This window comes from Hemibagrus wyckioides, unplaced genomic scaffold, assembly GCF_019097595.1.
Source record: "Hemibagrus wyckioides isolate EC202008001 unplaced genomic scaffold, SWU_Hwy_1.0 Contig27, whole genome shotgun sequence".
NCBI classification, from domain to species: Eukaryota; Metazoa; Chordata; class Actinopteri; order Siluriformes; family Bagridae; genus Hemibagrus; species Hemibagrus wyckioides.
Genome location: NW_026690788.1, coordinates 53,889 through 70,419, shown reverse-complemented (window position 1 = coordinate 70,419; position 16,531 = coordinate 53,889).

The window sequence follows — 16,531 nt, the reverse complement described above, 5'->3', positions numbered from 1 at the left end:
GGAACATGGGACGAGACAGACACAAGTAAAGGACTGTTTAAATTAATGCTGAAGAAATGTCTACCAGAACCAGTCCAAATCTCGTTGGATGAGGTGGTCGGTCTAAACTCCATGCCTTGGGATACCTACAAAGCACATGTGATACATTATGTGGAACAATACAGAAAGAAACAAAAGGACGAGAAAACAGCCTCAGAGGCCCTACTGACACAGCTATATAAAACACAGCTTGGCGAGTTGACAAGAGCTAGACAGAAAGAAAAGGAGAGAGAAAAAGCAGGAAAAATACAAGCCGCAGTGGTTATCCCAGCAGGCCAAGAACCAGTACAGAATAACCAAATGCTGCCGCAACAAGGACAAACACCGCAGCAACCGCAAATGATGCCACAACCGCAGGTGGCAGCACCAAATTCACAGCATCCACAAAATAGCCAGGTGTACCCAATGACTCAACCCATTAATGTCCACATTGGCGGTGCACAAGGAAGATTTAGAGGACGCCCAATGAGAGGTCGGTGGCAAGGGAGAAGGCAGCCGTGGGAACGATTTGGATCACCACCGCAGGGATATGCGCCGCAGAGCCCTGTAGGGCCCCAAGGACTGAGTTATGCGCAGGCACCCCCCAATCCTCAGTACCAACAGCCTCAACAACCACTAGAGTGCTGGGGCTGCGGAGGGACTGGACACATGAGAAGAGACTGCCCACATATGTATCAGCCCCAGATAGGCCCGGGACTGGGGCCCGCACCAAATTGGAGTTGAAACGGCCCTGAGAAGCCAGAGGGGGAGAATATGCAGTATGCCACTACACTGCATCCGCAACAGGAACCAACTGTCATGGTAACACTCAATAATGAGCGTCCTTTTCCATTCATGATCGAAATGGGTGCCACATATTCATGTATAGGGCGCGAAGGCTCGAATCTCCCTCTCGCTCGGAAGACCATCAAAACAACAGGCTTCTCAGGGATCTCACAGATCTTACATTTTACAGAGCCTCAGATACTAACATTAGAAGACACCACCATTGTGGCACCACTTTTGTATTCACCCTCCACACCAGTCAATTTATTGGGACGAGATCTTTTGTGTAAATTTAAGGCTAGAATTCAGTGCAGCCCTACAGGCCTCTGGGTAACATTCCCAGACAGAACCACAGCAGAACAATATCTCATGGCTGGGACGCAGGCAGACACAGAGTGTAGCACAGTGTATTGGCTACAGAACGACAATCCCTCATTATCAGAGTTGCAGGCCAGCTATTTACAGTGGAAGCCATGGATACAGGCTATGCGGCCGGATTACACTGAACCTAAGAGCCTGTTGCACTGTACTATGTGTTTTGACCCTGACAGCACCAATGAAGAATATGCAACACTATGGTCAGACATGTTGGAAGGAAAACTGTTTGATGTGGTGACAACAGACATCTTCGTGGGCCCTCAAGGACTGGCAGCGGCAGTTCAGTTACCCAATAACTTAAAGAGCTGGTACCAGATTACAAACTCAATACCACACATCACACTGATGGTAGCAGGGGGATATGAATCGAAAGACCTGGGACCAATGCTCAAAGAAACTAGCCAGGTGCTGGAATGGAAGCCAACCATCAATCAGTACATGCACACCTCACCGGATGGAAAATGCGCATTTCTCAAAAAGGCACAGACACTTTAAGAGCCACACAAACCTTGATAGAAAAGAAAATGTCGCCTATCTATCAGTTACCACTTTCAGACGACAAAGACATCGCACCAGATAAACAATCGGATACAGAAACTGAAGGGCTGTTAGCCACCATCCCAAGTGTGCTCTGGACTCAGCACTCTACGGACGTAGGACTCATAAAGTCAGCAGGACAGGTTTTGATAAAACTTAAACCTAATGTCAGGTACCCGTATCAGAAACAATATCCACTAACACCACAGGCTCAGGCAGGGATAGGGCCTACACTCGAGGGGTTATTGGAGGCAGGGGTTTTAATACCAACACATAGCCGCTGCAACACTCCAATATTCCCAGTTAGAAAACCAAACTCAGATAAGTGGTGACTTGTGCATGATTTACGTGCTATTAACCATATAGTTGAGGCAGAAGCGCCCATAGTCCCAGATCCACATACGTTACTCTCCAACATCCCAGGCAATACTAAATGGTACACGGTTATTGATTTGTGTTCAGCATTTTTCAGTATTCCACTGCATCCAGATTCACAACATTTGTTTGCGTTCACGTATAACGGCCAACAGTACACATACACGAGATTGCCCCAGGGCTATTGTGAAAGCCCATCAATTTTCAATCGCATTGTGGCTAGGGATCTAGCTTCATTGGATATTGATAGTCTTCTCCTGACATATGTTGATGACATCTTGATTTGTAGCCCAACTAAAGAACAGTGCCAGGCAGACTCCCTAAAAGTATTGAGACTCTTAGCAGAAAACGGACACAAGGTGAGCAAGGAAAAGTTACAGTTCTGCAAACAGGAAGTAGAGTATCTAGGAAGAGTTTTGCATGGCACTAGTCGTAAGCTGTCGCCTACGCATCTAGAGGCGGTCCGTAAAGCCCCGAAACCGCAAACGGTTGGGCAGATGTTGTCTTTCTTGGGTATGGTGGGTTATAGCAGACAGTGGATAGTAGATTTTGCATTGAAGGTAGCTCCACTACGTGCGTTGATAAAAGCAGCTGATCAAAAGAAAGCTGCATTGGTTTGGACGACGGAGGCCATTGCAGCTTTCGAAATGCTGAAGGAGGATCTTTGTACAGCACCAGCGCTAGCGAGTCCTGATTACGGTAAGCCATTCTTCCTGTATGTATCAGAGAAACGAGGCTTCACTAATGCCGTGTTAACTCAGCAACAGGGACCAGGCAAGCAGCCTGTTGCTTACTTTAGCTGCAGGCTAGACAACATTGAGAGTGGTATGCCGCCATGTTATCGTGGATTAGCAGCAGCAGCCTTTGCGTATCAAAAGGCGTCAACCATTACAATGGGCCATCCTACTATATTGTACACTACACATGCGTTACACGCCCTGCTTACCAGTCCGACATTTGTGATAACTCATGCGCGGAAGACGGGTTACGACGTAATTCTCTCTTCACCAGAATTGACTATTCAAAGATGCCAGACAGTTAATCCAGCCGATAGAATGATGACCCCATTGGATGGTGAATCGCACGATTGTCAGCAAGTTTCAGCCACATACTCTAAAGCGCGTCAAGACCTTGAAAATCAACCTTTGCCACATTCGGATGTAACCTTTTTTGTTGACGGCTCGTGCTTTAGAGGCCTAGACGGGAACTTGGCGGGTTACGCCATAGTAGCGCCCAGTAATGATTTGACTAGCTTTGTTACTGTTCAGTCTATGGCTGTTTCTCAACCATGTTCCGCACAATTGGCTGAGTTAAAAGCGCTCGCCGCAGCTTGTAAGCTAGCTGCAGGGAAATCTTGTACTATTTTCACGGATTCTCAGTATGCTTATGGTGTGTGTCATTACTTCGGCCCTACATGGGCCCAGAGAGGGTTATTGAGAGCAGATGGCCATAACTGATTTGTTACATGCTATTACTCTGCCAGCTAAACTAGCCATCGTCAAATGTTTAGCGCATAAAACAGATGGCTCTTTTGTTACCAGTGGAAACACTACAGCAGATGAGGCAGCAAAATCAGCAGCTTTAGGACATACCAACATTATGCTTGTGACCGACTCTGAAGGCGATGACTACCCAGAAACGGACTTAACCTCCTTAGCCGCAGCGCAAAACTCGGCCTCAGTGTATGAGATATCTAAGTGGATAAAAAGGGGGGCGGTTAAGAATGCACAGACAAGCGTATGGCGGGGTCCTCAGGGACATTTTGTGGCTCCTCTCTCAGTTCTCACATCGTTGATTAATGATGCGCATGGCTTGAGCCATTGCGCAAGGGGGGAAGTGATCAAACGGATTCAAAGAGCATGGTGGTCTCCGTATTTAGCTCAGATGGTTGATCACAGGTTAGCACATTGTGAAATATGCGCAGAATACAACAACAGGAAAAGTTTTACTGCCCCAATAGGTCACATACCAGAGCCAGACGGACCATTCAGGCATCTGATCATTGACTTCATGGATATGGCTGAGGTGAAGGAGAAGAAAAGGTATGTTTTGGTGGTGGAGGATAGGTTTAGTAGATGGGTGGAGGCGCAACCAACAGCTAAAGCAGATGCAGATTCAGTGGCTAAATTTTTGTGTCGTGAGGTGATTCCAAGGTTTGGTATTCCTGATAAGATCAGCTCAGACAGCGGTACTCACTTTGTGAACAATGTGATTCGAAGAGTGTTCCAGTATTTAAGAATACGACACAGATTGGGCTGTGTCTATCACCCACATTCGCAGGGAATGGTGGAAAGGGCCAATGGAACATTAAAAGCGAAGCTGGCAAAAATTTGTGAAGCTGGAAAAATGAATTGGGTGCAAGCTTTGCCATTAGCACTGATGAGCATGAGAATGCAAACTAACCGAATGACGCATCTAACCCCGCATGAAATGCTTACAGGACGACCTATGCCTGTGCCTTATCTACGAGGGCCCTATAAGGGCCCTTCGCTGGAGCAGCTTGAAAGTGAGCTTGGCAATTATGTGAAGCACTTGACTGAAATACACCGAGCTATATTCCAACAGGTGAAAGGTGCTACGGAGGGAAGGATGAGCGAAATTGACGAGGAGCTGAGGACTGTGAAACCAGGAGACTGGGTGTATGTCAAGGTCTTCAAGAGAAGATGGAATGAGCCCAGACGAGTTGTACCACTAAAAGTTGTCTTAGCTACTCCAACAGCCGTAAAGGTCGAAGGTAAGACTGCTTGGTTTCATCTAAATCACTGTTGCAGAGCACCAGATCCAGGGGCTGGAGCGAGACGTGAAAGAGCGCAGGAGCAGGATCCACTGATAAGGGAATTCGAGACGCGAAGGCGTGATCCAGCTGTTCCCGCCTCACAACCCCCTTCGGTACAAGCGCCCCACCCGCAGAGCCAGGAGTATCAACCGTGGGAGAGTCCAGCAGAACAAGAAGAAGAAGACCCAAGGGAAGGGCCTTCACAACACAATGTGGGAGATACAGGACCTGCCTATAGAACTAGAGCCCGTGCACGGCGAGAACACTGAAAGAGAAGGGAGAGAGAGGAACGATGAGCAAGAAATAAATGAAGAGGAGGGAAACGGTGATCGAATCAACAGAACGGACTGGGGCTTATTGGTACTTGTAATAATAGCACTGCTGTGTATAGGACTATGGACATACACACTTATGCGAGTCTTTGGTGATGATGAACAAATGAATGATGAAACTAGGGGAATATATTATATTGAGCAATCACCAACAACACTGCCCAGAGTACGCAGAGACACTGCACAGTCAATGAGCCTTATGAGTAGATTAGATCAGGAGTTGTGGACAAACAACTTGTTTTACCAATGGCTAAGTTACACAGCACACGAAGCAGGAAACACCTCGTGCATAGTGTGCCATGACAGGACATCGCGAGCTCCCAGGGTTTTTCCAACGAGAGGACCAGAAGGTTGTAACAGCACCAAGCACAACCTACGCCACCTATGCCCATTCGTTTGTCTTATGCATTCTATCTCATGTGCTTACGGCCCAACCAGGTTGAAGAAGTTGAATAGCACCTGTGAGTATGAGGAGATCGGGACTGAGGGACATCCGCCCATCAGAGTGAGTGAGCGTCAGGGACAGAGATACCCATTCTGTGTATGTTCAAACGGATCACAGGTGTTCGTCGGCAACATTTCTAAAGACTGTGACATGACGGCAGATACAAAAGGATTGAAGATTAACGTGTGGAGACAGTGGAAAAAGGACTATATTGATCTGAACCAGCCTGACCTATCTAATGGGACTAGGCCGCTGGCTGATGTATTCTGGTATTGTGGATATAGTGTTGCTAGGCAGACCCTGCCACCCGGATGGGGAGGATGCTGTGCAACAGTGGTGCTGACAGGAAAACTAACTGTGCTGCAAGAAAAGGAGATTAATGCATCAGGTCGACGAATTAAGCTCGACCTGGGACGATTTGACAGGAGCAGTGGGGTTTATGTGGATTGGAGAGGGGTTCCGGTGGGAGTCCCTGATGAACATGCTGCCACTGGTCGACCAGGAGCAGGAGCACTGACCTTTTTCTTGCCATGGGCACAGATTGGTAAAAACGTGAGATGGATTAACTACATTTGGTACAATCAACAAAGGTTCATGAACTACACAATACAAGCATTGGATTTGATTCAAGAACAACTACATGCAACATCTACCATGGCCTTACAGAACAGGCTTATCCTGGACACCATAAGAGCCCCGGAAGAAGGAGTGTGTACCATGTTTGGAGACCAATGTTGTACTTACATTCCAATGCACACTGGTCCAGAGGGTTACCTGAGTAAAATATTGAGGCAGATGAAAGATCTTAGAGATGAGCACATAGAAAACACATATAAACCAACAAATGATTGGCTGGCATGGTTGTTCTCCTCAAATTGGAGAGCCGTCATGTTTAGGATAGGAACAGTTGTGGGTGTGGTTTTGGTGATACTTGCAGTTCTGTTGTGTTGTGTAGTTCCACTACTGCGTTCCATGATTACACAGATGACGCACACATTGTTTGGCCAATATGTTCAGATGACACATGAGATTGAGTCTCCGTCTAAACCCAGCAATGGCAGTGATGAATTGGACTTAATAAAGATGATTGCATAATGGAGGGGGATTGGAGGCATATATGGAGGTATTTATGGGGTAGGTTGTTGAAAAACGATTTGGGGGAGTGGGAGCCAAATGTAGGATTACTAGAGTACCCTTTTATAGACAGACGTACATTGGTGAGGGAGATTTACGCAGACAGGATATACATCACAGAGATACAAACATTCGCATACACTCCGAGGCAGACAGCGCAGTTACCCATTGTGGTAGAACATGCACATTATAGTGTAGAACGGTTACTTAATCTAGCGTACAGGAGGAAGAGAAGGTTCAGAATATGGATAGGCGTTCCTCTTAGAAAGAGAATAGAGGTCATTACAGTCAAGTTAGGAGAAGATGTATTGTGGACCAATGTTCCTAGACGAATGATGGAGCTGCTGAGATCCTTGCCGTTCCAATCATCGGGCGGGGGCTAAGTGATGTGCTAGTAACCTCTCCTTAGCCCCCCAATGGCCCCTCTACGTGGCACAAAGTCACATGGGCAGAAGAACAACAGGGGACATCATGAAAGGATGTGGGATGTGTTATGTTGGTGTGTCATATTATATTGTGTTTTAAGTCACTAATGTTTATGCATGCAACACTATTATCATTTACGTGTGTTTTGAAATACTACTGATGAAAAAGCGTAATCAGCTTCTTATATGCATCTATCCGTATGCCGAGTGTCAAATGTGCCGGGATCACTGGAGAAGTCTTATAATGACTACTGAATGATTGAATGTTACTCATTTATGCATCTTAATGACAACTGCTGATTTATGGTTAAAGGGAATAATGATTCAGGCTTATTGGTCGTGTGGGAACGAGTGGTAGACATTACTGAATGTGTTATAAACATAGAGTTAGTTGATACTTAATGTTTGCACACTTGAAGCTCTCTGCAGGTACAGTGGCTGGGTAGGTAAGGTGATGAGATCTCGAGAGTGACTGAGGACAGAGTGACTGAGGTTCCAATCTGGCTCATGGTACAGATCCCAATAATGCCCTACTGAAGAATCAAGAGAAGACAGACCAGCAACACAAAAGCCGCACCAGAGTCAGAGGTGTTGGGCAACGGGAAAGCTGCTACCCAAAAAAAACAGGGGGCAGCCGGCGACCAGAGAAGAAGGCCAGTTAGCCAAAGACGGGTAAGGTCTCACTGGGTGGGACAACCTAAGGCAGGCACGGTCGTGCTGCTGGTCACCGGGCGTGAAACGGAAACAACGAAGATTGCGTGTAACCAGGGGAATACCTGGTGATATAGGGTTGGGATCCAGGTAGGTATGAAATTGACTGGCAAATGTGAGAGAACGGGTGAGGTGGGCGATAGCAAGACTGAGAAGAACTACATGCAGTGGTACCTGCACAGAGCTTGGAGTACTTATTACATTCCTTAACGAGTATATAATTCAAATGCAATTGTTTACTAGCACCATGATAGTAGTGAAACACTGAAAACGAATCATACGAGTATATAATCCTTGTGCTGATTTATGTACGTATATAAGGCATGTATGCATAGCGTCTGAACAAGTTGAGTGTGTTGTGACTTGAGTCACAAAAGGGGGGAATGTGGGAGATAATTTTGTAAATGAGGATATATGTATGCGGTGTGTGATTGATGTAGTGTGAAATAATCGGGGGACAGCAGGAGTGAGTTCTCAGGTAAGGTTTATTCGTTAGGTCGTTTGAGCTTAAGAACAATATAAGGTTTAACACGGCATGTTGGCCTGTCACGGGCCTTGCACACAGGCTGCAAGGGCTTTGAAGAACAAATAGTTGTATGAATGATGTCAGTCTGGCAGGCCTTCTCTGCGGTACCAGGCTTTCCAAACTTGGACCAATCAATGGCAGAGATGCACCCTAGATTATTATGGTCAATCTTCGCTCCGCTGGTACCTGGAGCGGCAGTGATCTCATCATGAAGTAAACGCAGCGCGTGCTGGATGGCAATGGTGGTACCAGGCGAAATATCTAGAGTACATATGTAGAAGACAGTGGATAAATCAGAAAAGCCGTGAAGTGTAGAGTGTAATAAAAGAAAGGGTGTTGGCCCCTGAAGGACTGAGAACTTACCCATGCTGTCTCCTGAAGAAGAATGAGGTGTTGGCAAGAGTGAGGCCGAAGACAATCCCACTGGTGGGGGCGGAAACGCCCAATTTGTTAATATAATGATGTAGGGAAGTTTTAATTATAATGGTATTTGAAAAGTTGTAAATTCAAAGATAATGGTGTAAAAAAGAGTCTAAAAGGTCTAAAAAAGAAAGATGGGTGGGATTGTCTAGGCAAAGAACCAGTGACGTGTTGCATTGGGAAGATAAGGGAAATATATATAAAGGCTGTAGTTGGAGTTCCCCGAAGAGAGGTTGTTGGGACGTTCATGCGTGAGCATCTCAATTCTTGTGTCAGCGCTGATTACAAAATAAAATCTCTTATCTGCATTCATCTAGTCTGCTTGATTGGCTTATTTAGTTTTGAGGCCTTACTAACTATGAGTCTCACTTAGACTGAGCTGTCGGGTCAGTGTGGAGCTGGAGTCAGATTTTAGTAGTGAGTACAGTAGAATTTTTATTCCACAGTAGCTACAACCTGTATTCTCTAATAAGTTAAAGTCATAAAGTTTCTTCCTCATGTCATCTCAAAGGTTTCCTCCATGTAACTGTTTCCTTTCGGTTACTCATGATTGATTTAAATCTACAATTGCAAAGTATTTCATTAAATTAAAGTTTCTGACTCTGTTCACGTTCATTACATTAAAGTATCTATAATTATGTTATGAACCTGTTTACCCAAATAAGTAGCTAAAAAAATTTAACAACCATGAAACCAGGACAACAGAGAAACTAGTTTCACCAAGAAAAGATAACATGGGACATGCCAAAGAAATGAACAAGTGGGCCAGAAATAAAACCAGATTAGTGACCAAAAAACACATTTCCTCTTGAATCCGTTCATTTATCAGCATCTACATACTATATTCTGATTGTACACATGGATATATCGCCAACATACTGCATAATCTATTGAAAGACATACTGCAAAGAAATATACATTTTTAAGTGCTTATATATTTTTTTCACATTTTGTACTGTTACAACCTGGACCTGAAATGAACTTAACTTGGATTACACAGTATATCATGATTATATATATAATACTGTATATTAAATCATGTTTGTTGACTTATTTTGCCACCTATTGGGATAATAGAGATAAGATAGTGTTTTCCCCCTGAATGTTTTCATTCAATTACTTTCAGAAATGATCATGATTTATAACAAAATTCATTTTTGTGGGCCATATTAGCCAATATCAAGCTATGAACATGGACTTCGAGCAGTGACAGACTGTAAAATTACATCCAAATTCTAACAGCAACATACTGTTTTTCCAAACAGTACGATACAGTAACATACTTGTAAAATCTTAAGCAGGTTACCATAGAATTTAACAGTAATATACAGTATTTTCTTTTTGTGGTATAGACCAGTCAAACACATGCACTGTAAAAAGTAATTGTTGAATCTACTCAAGAAAAACTTGTAAATTTAACTGACTTTAGAAAATTTGTTGATTTAAATTGATTAGACTGTGTAGTGTGAACTAAACTTAAGAGTACTTAAGAGTATTTATTTATTTATTTATAGGTTCTGGGTCTTTTTCCCCTTTGCGCTATAAAATAACCTGGAAACCAGTAAGATTTAAGCTTATTGCCAATCAGCTGCTGCTACATCACAATCCACCATATTTGTATGAACAGAGCTTGATATATTTACTGGCCTTTGGTTAAGTTTCAGCATAGGACGAAACAATTACTATTACAATTATTATTACTATCACAATTAGAATTACTCTTCTAATTTCTTAAACACGCTTTTGTCTCATGCATGCGCAATGTGACAGAACACAGGTGTTTGGAGAAGACATTGACGAAGAAGAACTCAAAGAACAGCACGTTTTAGGGATGTAGTAGAATGACTAGGTATGCTCACAATGATCTGTTTATAAACATCAGTGTCTCTTACAACTTAAATACAATTTTATTTGCTAGTTGTGTGGAAAGAGGAAAAGACATAAAAAGGCACACTGAAGTAGTTTTATGTCAAATGCGACCAGTGCTACGTTGCAAAAATCGACTTTTACTGAACACTTGTTTTATTACATTTCTAAGCTATTTTAATCGGTTGTAAGTTCATGGTTTATCATTAATGATATGTAAAAAACTGTGCGGCCTTTATGAACATTCTTTCTAGAACGTTTGATCCGCATGTGTGGTTCACATGGAAATGAACAACATGATGCCTGAATTAAGATAGCTTAATTAACAAGCATGTACCATATTTTGTGTTTTTTATTTAGTGTGTGCTTATTTTGGGGACTTAAATTCATGCAGTGGAAGTGTAGGTTTTGCTTGTTTTCGTGTGAAAAGTGGGCTCAGCTGTTGAAACACTACAGAATAAAACATGGAAGCTACACTAGAAGTACTCCAATTCCATGTCTCTACACAGATTGTCTGTGCTCATTCAAATCATTTAATGCAATAAGTGTACACTTAACAAAACATCATTCACATCAGGCACATGGTAGCCTATCCAGTCCATGTGATAACATCCCTTTGATATTTCACTGCCCACTTTGCAGTTTTGAGGAGCCCTGCACAGAGTCTATTTTTTTTCTCATTTGCGGCAGCATCTCAAAAATCATAGAACTGTGCAGTTTCCCTACAACTATTGCAATTTTGAGAGCAATATCTACTCTACATTTAATTCCCATAAATGTAGAGAGCATGGAGCATTTGATCAGAGGCAGTTAAAATCTGACGTTCTCTTGTATGTTGCTACACACAGTGTAGATAATGTGCAACAAGAATAGCCCTTGAGCGCTGATCCTGTAGATGAACTTTTGGAGATAAATGATATAGAGATTGAAAACTTTGATGAATTGCGTCCTCAGTTGGAGCCTCACTCTTTCTCAAATTATAGCCTCACTCTCTCAAAATGCAGGTGATTTTGCATGTTTCTGATTTGGCTGCACAGGAAATAATTCAACATATAAATCAAATTTTACTTCTTTCATCTTGACAATGACCAAAGATGGTGAGCCTCTTTCCACAATAAGCAGAGGAGCATCATATTTTCAGAGTGAATTTCTGATTGCCATGCCAGTTGAATACAAGCTTGATTCAGAGTCAGTCTCTTATGTGCCAGTTCTGCAAATGTTGCAGAAAATGCTAAACTGGGCTGACATTCTATATAGGGTTCTTTGCAATGATCGATTAGTTAATGAATTTAAGACTTACAGAGATGGCACTCAAGATTCAAGATTCAAGAAGCTTTATTGTCATTTCAACCACATATAGCTGACGCAGTACATAGTGAAATGAAATAACGTTTCACCAGGACCTGGTGCTACAGAAACATACAACATAAAGATCAAACACAAAAAAAACACAGAGCTAGGACAGAAGTTTGTCTTAGCCACATAAAGTGCACAGTGTGCAGCTAGGTGCAAACAGATCGAAGACAAGACAGTGCAAAAATAATAAATACAAACAAAAGGCAACACAAAAACACAGGACACTTAGTGCCGAAAAGAAAGAAAAGAACATGTGTAATGGAATATAAGTGAAATAAAATAAGATAAAAAGAAATGATGTAAAAAATATTGTGCAAAAAAAATTCAACAGCAGCAGTTGAGGTAGTGCAAATAGAAATAAACATAAGTATAACTATAGCAGCGTATGACAGGTAGTGGTAGTGCCACAAGTAATGAACAATTTAAATTATGTGTGTGTGTATGTGTGTGTGTGAGTGTATCCATCCAGGTGAGAGAGAGAGAGAGAGAGAGAGTGTGTGTGTGTGTGTATTTGTGTGAGAGAGACAGAGAGTTTTGTACAGTTCAGTCTTGAGTGTGTGTGTGTGTTTATGTGTGTGTGTGAGAGAGAGTTGTTCTACAGTTCAGTCCTGGGTGTTGAGGAGGCTGATGGCTTGAGGAAAGAAACTGTTCAACAGTCTGGTTGTGAGGGCCCGAATGCTCCGGTACCTCTTTCCAGATGGCAGGAGGGTGAATGCTGTTAGCTTTGCAGATGCAGCGTGTGGTGTAAATGTCCGTGATAGAGGGGAGAGAGATTCCGATGATCTTCTCAGCTGTCCTTACTATCCGCTGAAGGGTCTTGCGATCCGAGACGGTGCAGTTCCCAAACCAGGCAGTGATGCAGCTGCTCAGGACGCTCTCGATGGTCCCTCTGTAGAACACAGTCAGGATGAGGGGAGGGAGATGGGCTTTCCTCAGCCTCCTCAGGAAGTAGAGGCGCTGCTGGGCTTTCTTGGTGATGGAGCTGGTGTTGAGTGACCAGGTGAAGTTCTCTGCCAGATGAACACCAAGGAATTTGGTGCTCTTGACGATCTCCACCGAGGATCCATCGATGAACAGCGAAGAATGGTCACTCTGTGCTCTCCTGAAGTCAACCACCATCTCTTTAGTCTTGTCAACGTTCAGGGAGAGGTTATTGGCTCTGCACCAGGCTGTTAGATGTTGCACCTCCTCTCTGTAAGCTGACTCATTGCTCTTACTGATGAGACCCACCACAGTTGTGTCATCGGCGAACTTGACAGTGTGGTTGGATCTGTGCATTGCTGCACAGTCGTGAGTCAGCAGAGTGAACAGCAGTGGACTGAGCACACAGACCTGAGGAGCTCCAGTGCTCAGTGTGGTGGTGCTGGAGATGCTGTTCCTGATCCGGACAGACTGAGGTCTCCCAGTCAGGAAATCCAGCATCCAGTTGCAGAGAGAGGTGTTCAGGCCCAGCAGGCTCAGCTTCTCAATCAGCCACTGAGGGATGATTGTGTTGAATGCTGAACTGAAATCTATGAACAGCATTCGAACGTAGGAGTCTTTACAGTCCAGGTGTGTGAGGGCAAGATGGAGGGTTGTGGTGATGGTGTCATCCGTGGAGCGGTTAGGACGATACGCAAACTGCAAGGGGTCCAGTGAGGGTGGTAGCTGTGACTTGATGTGCCTCAGGACGAGCCTCTCGAAGCATTTCATCACAATTGGTGTGAGTGCGACGGGATGATAGTCATTGAGGCAGGAAACCGTAGACTTCTTAGGCACAGGGACGATGGTCGTTGTCTTGAGGCACATTGGGATGATGGAGCTGCTCAGCAAGATGTTGAAGATGTCAGTGAAGACATATGCCAGCTGCTCCTCACACTCCCTCAGCACTCTGCCAGGAATGTTGTCTGGTCCAGCAGACTTCCGTGGGTTAACTCTGCATAGAGTTCTCTTCACATCAGCTGTGGTGAGACAGAGCACCTGGTCGTTTGGAGGAGGGATGGTCTTCCTCGCTGTTGTGTTGTTCTGTGCCTCAAACCGAGCGTAGAAGTCGTTCAGCGCATCTGGAAGGGAGTCGTCACTGTCACAGGCAGGTGGTGATGTTCTGTAGTTGGTGATCGCCTGGATGCCCTGCCACATGTGCCGGGAGTCTCCGCTGTTCTGGAAGTGGCCATGGATTCTCTCAGTATCAAGAAAATGACTTTTTCAACACTGAGACCTTCAGGATTGTCCTAGGTCTTTATTTTGATGAATTTGAGCTTGCCAATCCCCTTGGCACTTCTCAAAAGAAACATAAAATATTTGCTCTCTATTGGGTTCTAGCCAACCTTTCCTCAAAAGATCTTTCATCACTTCAGTCAATTCAGCTAGCATTTTTATGCAGAGCTAGTGCAATTTAACATCATGGTTACAAAGACATCTTGCACCCACTTGTTAGGGACCTTGAAACTCTTGAAAAGCATGGTGTATATATTGAACAGTTAGGAGACTGTTTGAAAGGAAGTTTGCTTTTTGTTTCATCTGATAATCTGGGTGCACATTTTTTTGCAGGACTACAGGAGAGTTTCAGTGTTGAGCACCCATGTCGGTTCTGCTTTGCAAAGAGGAGTGAAATCCAGGAGAAGGAGGTCTGGTCGGGAACATGGTGTGAAAGGTGGCTGTGTGTTAAGTGAAAGGTTGGAACATTTTCACACAGTTGGTGGTTTTCCACCTGACATAATGCACAACCTTATGGAGGGTGTCATCCCTATTGAAATGTCCTTGTGCATTAATGATTTGGTATCAAGGAAATTAATATCTCTTGAATCCCTGACTCAAGCTATCAAGCAGTTACCTTACAAATTCTCAGACAAAGTTTATCAGCCTCAGATCATCCCAGGCACATTTGCCTCATAAGGTACCACTGGGGGTAATGCCCATGAGAATTGGGCATTTATTAGACTTCTGCCCCTCATGGTGGCCCTTGATATCCTGTCCTCACAGCATCATCTGTGAGCAATGATGGAATCAAGTATAATCCAGATATGGTTGTATCTGTTGGTACTTTTCCAGGCCTGTCTGATTTCAGACAGTTTTTTCAAAATTCTTGTCATCAACAGTGCTGTTCTGTTTGTGTGTAAAGATCTGACATGTTGGTACATTCAGCACCTGCGTTCTTTTGAACTTTGCTGTCATGTGCTATCACTGACAATCACCAAACTCTCAGAACTCTTATAAACTTCGGGGAAGGACCTGTGTTACACTCAAACATTATATCATATGCTGAATGAATGATAATTCAGGCTTAAAGAGACTTGAAATTATTGAAAAATTGTTTACTCTCATTCTTACTTGGAAGACAAAAAGGCTTATTTTTGAAATGATTTCTGATTGCTGATGTCTGACTACTATGTAAGAAGATAGCAAGCATTGCTTCTCAAACTTCAGGAGGACACAAAAGCATCATATAATTTCATTCAACTTCAAGTGTTTGAATAGTATCAATGGGTTTATTAAGAAACAAACTGAAATGTAATTCATTTTCTTTAAATGGTCATATCCTGCATGCACTCCTGAGAGAGCAGCAGTTAAATGCTATTCTATGTGAAGGGTTGATCCAGTGAAATGGATTATATATTGAAGTTGATTTCTCAGCAAACCAATTTATTTGCCTTAAATGCTTGGACTGTATGGCAGATGTCACATTAAATTATTAATTATTTTGTGTACTTTTTAAAGTACATTTAAACAAGGATGAGTGAAACTTTTCAAATCATTTTTTTCAAAGGATGGGTTTAGAATTATGCAATTGGACAACTGTTTTTCTGTTGAAGCTATTACTTTAATTTAAGAAAACCAACCCAATTCTTTAACCTTTGTAGAGAGAATAAATATGGAGACAAGGACTGTACTCTGAGTTATAGTTTGTGAAAATGACATCAGAAAAATCATACTTCCTGCGAAACCACAGACAGTTGACTCCCTGATGGAGCAACTTGAAGAAAAGCTTCAGTATGAAGATCCAGAATTCAGCAATTCCCTTGTGAATCTTACCTACATTGCTGACTTGCCAGATAAGCCCACCCAACCCCTAACACAGCTGACACTGAAGTCCTGTCTGTGGCTTCTGATGATCATTCATCTCATAGTCTATGGACTGCATGGCCAGAATATTTTGAGATCCCTACTTTTCCTGTTGACGTTGAATACAGATTACATCAGGGAAATCTACAATACATGCGAGATAAAACATATCTACAAGTGTCAGGAGAGCTCATCTAAGGGGCGGAATAGGTGGTATGATAGCCTCAGATGGAAAATGGGTAACTACCACTCAAAACTGCATCAAGCTGGATGTTTGGAGATATCCATAAATGGTTGGAAAAGAAGGGGACAGCAGCCTCAGAGAAACATCACAAGTCCCAAGAGGTTTGAAATCAACTTTCTACCGAACTTCCCTGATGGTGAAGATGAAGCCAGCATGGAGTC